Consider the following 10515-nt stretch of genomic DNA (forward strand, 5'->3'; position numbering starts at 1 on the left):
TTAATGGACATGTAGGCATTAGTAGGGATGGATTTGAGAATATCCATGGAGGCTATGGTATAGGAGAAAGAAATGAAAGTGGAGAAAGGATTTTAGATTTTTGTTTGTCCTATGATATGATCTTAGCAAACACTTGGTTTAGGAAGAGGGAGTCTCACCTAGTAACATTTAAAAGTGGGGTTAATACGAGTCAGATAGATTTTTTCCTACTTAGAAAGAGAGATAGGGGTTGTTGCATCGATTGTAAGGTTATACCAGGAGAAAGTGTAGCTACACAACATAGAGTCTTAATTTTAGATCTTAGAATTAGACAATGCCGCAAAAGGGATAGACATAGGATAGATCCTAGAATTAAGTGGTGGGCACTGAAAGGAGCTAAACAAGGAATGTTTGTAGAGCAGGTAGTTAAGGAAGTTGATTGGTGTCTCGAGGAGGATTCAGAATCAATGTGGAATAAGATAGCGGGTGGTATGAGAAAAGTAGCTAAGGAGGTATTGGGTGAGTCTAAAGGCGGTGCACCACTAGGTAAGGATACATCATGGTGGAACGAGGATGTCAAATTAGCTATTAAGGTTAAAAGAGAGTGTTATAGAAATCTAAGTAAGAGTCGTGATAATGAGAATTTGGAGAAGTATATGATAGCAAAGAAGGAAGCTAAAAAAGTTGTTCGAAACGCGAGGGCTAAGGTATATAAGGAGGTTTATGACAAGTTGGATACCAAAGAAGGCGAGAAGGATATTTATAGGCTTGCAAAGATGAGAGATAGGAAATCGAAGGATTTGGGTATGGTTAGATGTATCAAAGATGAAACGCAAAGGGTTTTAGTCAAAGATGAGGAGATTAAGGAGAGATGGAAAGATTATTTTGATAAGCTATTTAATGATAGTCATGCTCAAGATCTTGGAGACTTCTCCATTCCTTTTCATGAGATAAATCGTGACTTCATGCGCAAGATTCAAAAGAAAGAAATTGCAGAGGCTTTGAAGAAAATGAAATCAAGAAGGGCAGTTGGCCCAGATGGTATACCTATCGAGGCTTGGAAATGCTTTGGAGAGAAAGGTTTAGAATGGTTGACAAATCTTTTTAACTTGATTTGGCGAACAAATAAGATGCCTAATGAGTGGAGGAAGAGTACTTTGGTGCCTTTATATAAGAATAAGGGTGATATACAAGATTGCACAAACTATCGTGGTATAAAACTCATGAGTCATACTATGAAACTTTGGGAGAGGGTGATTGAGTCTAGGTTGAGGAAGGTTGTCATGATATCGGAGAATCAATTTGGTTTTATGCCTGGAAGATCTACTATGAAAGCTATACATCTTCTTAGACAACTTATTGAGAGAAATAGAGAGAGGAACAAAGATTTGCATATGGTTTTTATTGATTTGGAGAAGGCTTATGATAGAGTACCTAGAGACGTTCATTGGTGGACAATGATGAAGAAAAGTGTTTCTCTCAAGTACATTAGTATAATTAAAGATATGTATGAAGGAGTAGTAACCAATGTCCGCACTTGTGGAGGGGTGACAACCAATTTTCCTATAACAGTTGGGTTACATCAAGGATCTGCTTTAAGCCCTTTCCTATTTGCGATAGTGATGGATGAGCTTACGAGATCAATTCAAGAAAATGTACCGTGGTGTATGTTGTTTGCTGATGATATTGTTTTGATTGATGAGTCTAGAGCTGGGGTTAATGCTAAGTTAGAATTATGGAGACAGACATTGGAAGCTAGAGGTTTTAAGTTGAGTAAGAGTAAGACTGAATATATGGAATGTCGGTTTAGTAAGCAACGAAGTAGTGATGGGAGTGTAGTGAAGCTTGGTGAGCAAGATATACCGGTGAATGATTATTTCAAATATTTGGGATCCATCATTCAAAAGTTTGGAGAAATTGATGGAGATGTAAATCATAGGATAAAGGTTGGGTGGATAAAATGGAAAAGTGCTACTGGAGTGTTGTGCGATCGTAGAATGCCATTGCGGTTGAAGGGAAAGTTTTATAGGACGACTATTAGACCCGCTTTACTATATGGTACGGAATGTTGGGCTGCCAAGAGACATCATATTCAAAAAATGAGTGTAGCTGAGATGCGGATGCTTAGATGGATGTGTGGAAATACAATAAAAGATAAGATTCGGAACGAAGAGATACGTAAGAGGGTAGGTGTTGCACCCATTGAAAATAAGATGCGAGAGAATCGTTTACGGTGGTTTGGACATATTCGGCGAAGGCCTAATGATGCTCCAGTTAGAAGGTTGGAGAAATGGGAAAATATATTAGTTAAAAGAGGTCGGGGTAGGCCTAGGAAGACTTGGATGGAGATGATAGGAAAGGATATGAATGCTTTGAACCTCACCGAGGACATGGCGTTGGATAGAAATGATTGGAGGAAAAGGATTCATGTGGAAGACCCAAAATGAATTTCTTTTTGGTTCATATCGCTGACCCCAATTGTTTTGGGATGAAGGCGTAGTTGTTGTTGTTGTTGTTGTTGTTGTTGTATGGTGAGGTTGGCTCAGTTGTAGTTTATTGTTATACCAAATAAAGTAGTGTTGGAGGATGTACATATATTATCATCTTGACATTGGGTAAAGGTACTCGATGTTTCGATAAAGGGTGTGGATGCCCAAAGTCGGTCGAGAAATATGTATGGGATACTAGTGCATAATAAAATATAAATGTTTGTGATTAAGACATAGCTGGGATCTACCTTGGACCTCAAATTTTTTTTATTTCAGTATTCGTGGGAACTGCTCAAGATGAGATCTTAAATTGGTTTGCATCAAACATGTACATGCATTCAAAAGAAAGTGTTGATAAGGAGATAAAAATTATATATACATCGTATTTATATTGGTACATGCATTGTATATACAGTGCTACATGCATCATATACACATGGATTCATGTATTATGTGATATTGCAAGTATGTTTAAATTGAGTTATTTTGCAAACTTATTTGAATTATTATGTATGCATAAATGTTTTCTAAAGTTGATGTTTGGTTGACTTATGCTTCATTCCTTATTGTTGGATAATATGATATTTCGTACGAGAACTGTGAGTTCTCACCCATTAATTTAATATTTGTTTAGATGGTGAGGCTCAGGCTTAACTGAGCAGCATGATGATAGAACTGGCTTGCTGGATATGACATGATTTGATTACTAGGTTCTAAACGTTATGATTGATTTAAACTTTGTGAACTTAAAGTTAGGGTTTATTAAGTTTAATTATGGTTTGAATTATTTCATTTCAAACATGGTCTGATATGAATGGTTAGTGTGTGAAAAAGTAAATCTGTGATGAACCCCATATTTGTGGTGATATTTTTTGTGCATTAAAAAAAGTTTTACTTCATTTTTGTTTCGATAAAGAGATCTTGTCTTTGGTATCTACTTTTTGAATTAAGTTCTAGTGGGCTATTAAAAGCTAGTGCTTTCACACAAGTTGACTCTCTAGAGCTTAATATGATTAGAGCATGACCATAAATTAGTCCTAATGTTATTCACTTTCTTAATATATATATATATATATATATATATATATATATATATATATATATATATATATTAGGGTGAATTTGGGGTCATTACATTCGGTCCAGCTGAACCTACATCCACAAATAAATCCTTTCTTTTGACATGAGAGAGAATGGTGCCTCCTCCTTTTATAAACCTTTCCAATTGATTACTTAATAGACTTGTATCTTCATTAAGATTGTTTATAAACTTTACATTAAGTTTGTTTCATGTTTCCCCTTTGAAGTTAGAATCGTAGTTTCCTTGTTATTCTCTCGTTTTGTGGTTCATCTTAACATGATCCTCTAACAAACATAAGCTTTCCTTGAGCAATCGACTTTCCTTAATTGGTTTCTCTTTGAAACTCGTTGAGATGGCCACCAAAACTACCTTGCCTTAAACCGAGCTTGATTGGTCTCTAATAACCCCTCTCAAGTTCATCGGGGTTGAGACAATATTGAACTGGCTGCACAACATTTTGTGTCGTTTAAAAATGATTTGGTTAAGCCATATGCAATTTGATCCTCAGATAATACGTAGCTTACCTCCAATTGCTTTTTGGAAATTTTGTCCCTTACAAAATATATATTTATTTCAGCTTGCTTCGTTCAGTTATGAAACATTGGATGAAAAGCAAGATGAGTTGCCCCAACATTATCACACCACAAAATAGGAGAACCAATCATCTTCATATTAAACTCTTGTAGAAGATAATGGAGCCACACAAGTTTAGCTATAGCATTAGCTAACACTCTATATTCAGACTTAGTGCAGGACCTAGTCTGCATCAAAATATGCACACAAATTTTCAACTTGTGAAGTCTTAATTTTCAAGCCATAATCTAAAGTACCCTTAAGATATCTAAGTATGCGCTTTACTACAACCCAACAGAGCTCAATGGGTTCATGCATATATTGACACACTTGATTTAGAACAAATTATATATCTAGTATGGTCATGGTGGCATATTGCAAACCACCCACTACACTCTTACATAGAGTTGGATCTTTGAATCTGATCCCAGATGACGTAGACAAAGTTGGAGCTAAAGCCATAGGTGTAGATACAGATTTTGCTTCATACAAAGAAACCTTCTTTAACAATAAAAAATATGCAAAAAATGATCATACTGTATGATAAAACAATGCATTTTTCAAAAATTAGCCCGATGTCCAAAACTGCAAATTTTTGGAATTAAAAAGATCATTTTAACCTTCACATGAGTGAATTTTCTTCAAATATATGAATTTTCTCCCAAATATGTGTCTAACTATTGCATCCAATATCTACAATAGACATTATCACTATTTTTTTACATAGAAAATAAAGAATTTCAAGAAAACACAAAAAAGAACAAAGAAACTAGACATAAATACCATTCCAACGATACCATATTTATAGAAAAATGATGAATGAACATTGAGATACAACTCTAACAATGTTTCTAAAACAGGAGATGAACATACACAACTACACCAATCTTGATATTCTACACTATTTTCTAGCCACTTGAGTCAGAAATCCAAAAAAATAATAAAAACGATAAAGACCAATCAAAGCGTTATCTTTCCAACGCCACTAAGACCATATTGATTTGATGAATGGTTGAGAAAAAATGTTCTCTAAAAGATAGATTATTTGGTTGTTTCAGTCTATAAAGCATGTTTATGTTCCATTTTGGGAACTCAAAAAATGAAATCCTAGAGGGGTTTTCGGTACTAACTTAAAATAATAAAGTTATAAGCATGTATCTCAACTTTTCAACAACTATTAAAACACATGTTTTAGACGCCGGATCAGAGAGATACATATTTGATAATAGAGAATGTTCTGCATAAAATATGTGAATGTGAAAATTTTCCTCATATATATGTGGATTTTCTCCTAAATATGTGTGAACTTCCTTCTATATATATAGATTTTCTCCTAAATATATGTGAAGTTTCTCCTATATATGTGTATTTTCCCCTAAACATGTGAATTTTCTTTTAAAATATGTGAATATATGAATATGCAAAATTTCTCATATATATGCAGATTTTCTCTTAAACATATGAATTTCCTCATATATAAAAGAACATAAGTTAATGATTTGTTTATTAAAACCACATTTTCATCAATTTAACTTGGTGTACATAATGATTTTAGGTAGGGGCAGAACCAAAAAACCTATATAAGAATGGGGCATATATATATAGGGGTGGAGACACATTGGTGCCAGGGTGGGCATGTGTCCCACCCTAGCCTGAAATTTTCCCAATAAGAGGTTCAGATATGCCCTGACACATTTGGTTGGCTAGCTAGTACCCACCCTCATCCTCACTCTTTGCAAAGTTGGATCATGGTGCACACACCTAGACCCGACCCACGCCCCTCCACCTCCCACGTCCCTGACCCGACTATCTCTCTCTCTCTTTCTCCACCCCAATGGCTCTGGTGACTTGGCCCTCCGACATAAGGGCAACAACTCAGAGCAACTGAAGAGTTGGGTGTTCTATCCCAAGGTGATGTTGGTGGAGAGTGGTTACTATAGCTGGTCGTGGGTGAAAGAGGATGAGGCATGTAGTAGCACCAGGTTTGGGAGATGCTCCACCATGGATGAACACCAACAACATGCGTAAGGCATGTCATTGAATCTGGACTATGAGGAGATACTCAATACCTAGTCTGACAAGGACTAGCTCTATATTGAGGGATAGTGCCCCCAAACAGTTCCTCACAATGATTCTCAGATGATGGTCTCTCTCTCCCCGCCCCCTTCTTATATATATATATATCAACTTTGTGAGATTAGGTCCAGTCATCTATCATTTGACAACCGTTCTGGTGCACAACCCTAGCCTCCTAGCCCTAGTGGCTAAGCGTCAAGTCTCCTCCTTTTCTTTCCAAACTTTTTTTTTCTAAAAGGCTTGATAAGGTTTAGATTTCAAGTTTTTTTTTTCAATAAATCTAATATATTTTTAGGGTTTAGGCTTTTGATGTAACTTTTTTTTTAAATACTATGAATGTTTAGTTAGGGTCACAATTCACCCAACACGATCATTCAGGGTGAATAAGAATTGGGGATCGGATGCACGCAAAATTCCTGCTGATGACTTAGATGTTTAATCGACTCCGTCCCCTTTTATAGGGGTGCATGCAATCTCAGATGTTGCTTGACTGGCCCCAGCCCTCTTGCCTTGCTATACTAATAAAGTTAATCATAATTTTTTATATTTGTTGGAATTATAGTTTTGATTTGATATTTTTTTAGAATGACATAATATTTGGTTATAGTTTTAAGGTTTACCTATGTTTTTTTTTATTACCATTAGGCATGAACCATGAATATTGTTTGATTTGATTTTGGTTAGAATATTATGGCTTTCCTATCAATTAACATAAATGCATAATTTATGATGTGTGTAGTTATTAACATTTGGATTTGCTTTTTTTAGAATGACATATATGTTTAGTTTATGAATTTAGGGGTTTTTCTATGTTTTTTTAAAGTACCAATAGGCATGAATCCATGAACATTACGTGAATTTATTTCAATTAGAATACCAATATTTTTTTTATTAATTAGCATAAATACATAATTATGATGTTTGCAAGAACTAGGGTTTTGATTTGAACTTTCTTGAATAAGATAAATGTTTAATTATGGTTTTAGAGTGTTCTTTTAAGCTACTATTATGCATGAATCTACGAATATTGCATGATTTAATTTTGGTTAAAATAGTAGTTTTTTTTATCAATTAACATAAATGCATATTCTATAATGTTTGTAGGAATTAGGATTTTGAATCGGTTCATTTAGAATGGCATAAATATAGAGTTTGTGGTTTTAGGTTTTATTGTGTTTTGTCTAATTGCCATTATGCATGAATCCATGAATATTGCTTAATTTGATTTTAGTTAGAATATTAGGGTTTTTTATTAGTTAGCATAATGCATAATTTATGAAGCTTGTTGGATTAGAGTCTTGATTTAATTTTTAATGTTGTAAATTAGTATAATTTATTAATAATTATTTTATTTTATTTTTTACTTTGCATTTTTGCCCACCCTAGGTTAGAATCTTATATATATATATATATAGAGAGAGAGAGAGAGAAGGTAACTACTTTGTTTCATGCCTACTACAGCCTATCATGAGCGAATGAGAGCTTTTTGAATTGTTTTTCGCAAATCTAACCCTGCCAATGCATTTGGCATGGTCGAGTTGCTAGGAAATAATACCTGGATCATGATTTTTTAAGCCTTAGATATTTATAATGTTTATAAAATTTTACACCACAAATTTTCAAACATCATGAGTTTATTCCTATAAAATCATGCATGTAAAATTTTGTATGTTTAGATTCAAGAAAAACATGGACAATAATTCTTCAAAAGCCCTTTAGGCATGGATCTATATAGATAGTTACTTTTATTAATATTAAACTAGTTGTATTTAACATTAGATGAATTTAACCTTATTTAAATAACTAAAAACCCTTAAAAGAATGACACTTTTGAAAACATATAGTTATTTTTTAGGTCAAAAGTAAATTTGATAGATTCATAATGTTACTTTTATAGAAAATGTGTTTTACTTTTCATTTCTTACCAAGTTCAAAAGACCTATAATGTTTAAAAAGTAACTATGCAATTTAAAAAATGCCATTCTTTTAAAGGTATTTTAATCATTTTAATAAGGTTGAATTCATCTAATGTTATACAACTAGTTTAAAATTCGTGCACTTATCTAAGAAACTTTTAAAAATAAATTTAATCAAATACATAAAATGTATAAACTAAACTTAAACAAATGGTAACTTTCTTAAAAATTGTTGATAAAATACAAAATACATTTTTTCGATGATGTCAAGGGTTTTATCAACCTGAGGCCAGCGAATATGCTGTTGGTGATGGAGGTTTTACTTCTCTTTTCCAATTTTTCAATTAAATCAGTGAGCAAGACAATTAGAAGAACAACACCCTTGACTTATGATACAATACAATAATCTTGTGGTAGAAAATAGTGGTATTTTAGTCATTAATTGAATACTAGTAAATTGTGTCTTGATAATTTGTTGTCAAATATAACACCAACACTACACCATTTTAGGTAGACAAGAATGCCCATCTTTCCTAATTATCTAAAAACTTGTATATTGCTTTGGCCTCAGGATGAATTAGGGGCACATTGGTCATTCACAATTTTAGAAAATGGAGGAATTATATGAAAATAGTTAACCCTATAGCAATAAAAAAGAGTGAATAATGATAGTTAGGGTTATGATCATATTTCTATAGCTATGGGAGTTTTTCATCATTATATAGAAGCAAAGAGCACGTACCTAGGAAAATCCATGCCGCCTGACACGTTTGAAAGCTTTGCCTATGAGAGTTTTTGATATGACAAGTTTTCCAAAAAAAATTGACTTGTTTGTGTAGCATGAGAAAAATAGAGTGAGAAAATGTGAAAAAATGACAGAGAGGAGGAGGATGGTGAGATGGGTGTCAACCTCTCTACCGAGGAATGTTTTCTATCAAAAAGTGTACTTTTTAGAAAAACTTGTATATTGCTTTGGCCTCAGGATGAATTAGGGGCACACTGGTCATTCACATTTTTGGAAAATGGAGCTCTAATTAAATGAAAACAAACTTTTTTGAAAAGGTATTATATGAAAATTATTAACCCTATAGCAATAAAAAAAGAGTGAATAATGATAGTTAGGGTTATGATCAAATTTCGATAGCTATGGGAGTTTTTCATCGTTATATAAAAGCAAAGAGCACGTACCTAGGAAAATCCATGCCACCTAACATGTTTGAAAGTTTTGCCTATGAGAGTTTTTGATATGAGAAGTTTTCCCAAAAAAGATGTTGGCTTGTTAGTGTAGCATGAGAAAAATAGAGTGGGAAAATGTGAAAAAATGACAAAGAGGAGGAGGATGGTGAGATGGTGGTGAGATGTGGTGAGATGGGTGGTGGAGAGTGTAAAAATATTTTTTCTCTGAGTAGGAAACATTCCCCAACCCCTCCATGGAGGAATGTTTTCTATCAAAAAGTGTAATTTAGCAAAAAAGTCTCTCATTTGTAAGGGTCGAAAAATTTGTATGGATTTTTCATTTTGCATCACTTTTCCTAAGTCTTTCTTGCTTCCAAACGTGCCCACAAAGTGTCCTCTTTCCAATTTCATGAAAAAATATGTCATTGGTTTTGCTTTTATAGAGTTATGTCGAGGCCCCATATAAGCCTCACTATGTTTTGTCCTTAAATTATTTGGGGGTCAGGGCCCCTGCACCCCCCCTTGGTTCCGCCTCTGAAATTAGTTATCAATCTAAGATTTTGAAAATGTTGGTATTTTTTTTAATGCCAAAGCAAAGCTACTTTAAAACATTTTTGAGTACTCTAAAAGGTAATTTCAACATACTCTGATTCTTTTAATTAGCTACAAAAAATTGTAGTCAGTGTTTTTGACAATTTCTAAATTTTAAGTGTATTTTTTATTATAAAAACACACACTAAAAGGTGCAGATATGGCAAGATATATTATTCATGTTGTTTCTTCTATTTATTGGTTGTTTGTACAAATCATGTCATAAGGTCGACTTTAAACCGAGGTTGAACTCGAACACGGATCCCATCATCTGAAATAGGATGGGTTCCATCATATATTCAATCCTAGCCATCTAGCCATTGATTGGATGGCTAGGATTGAATGTATGATGGAACCCATCATATTTCAAATGATGGGTTCTGTATTCGTTGAACTCGTGCAAACCATCTAGAGCTTGATGTCATGCTTGCCTGGGCCAACCCAGTCTCAAGTGGGCCGAGCCTGACCCAGACTAGACTTCCCTTTGTATAAGATTTTGGATGAAGAGAATCGAGCATAGCATGCCATACCACTAGCCAAAAAATTAAGAAAGCAGATCAGGCTCAAGTAGGGGTGTCAACAGGTCGGGTTTGGTTCGGGACCAGGTGGAACCAGACTTGGATTAGATATTTGG

This window comes from Nuphar pumila, chromosome 2 (genome assembly GCF_984573655.1).
Source record: "Nuphar pumila chromosome 2, dmNupPumi1.hap1.1, whole genome shotgun sequence".
NCBI lineage: Eukaryota > Viridiplantae > Streptophyta > Magnoliopsida > Nymphaeales > Nymphaeaceae > Nuphar > Nuphar pumila.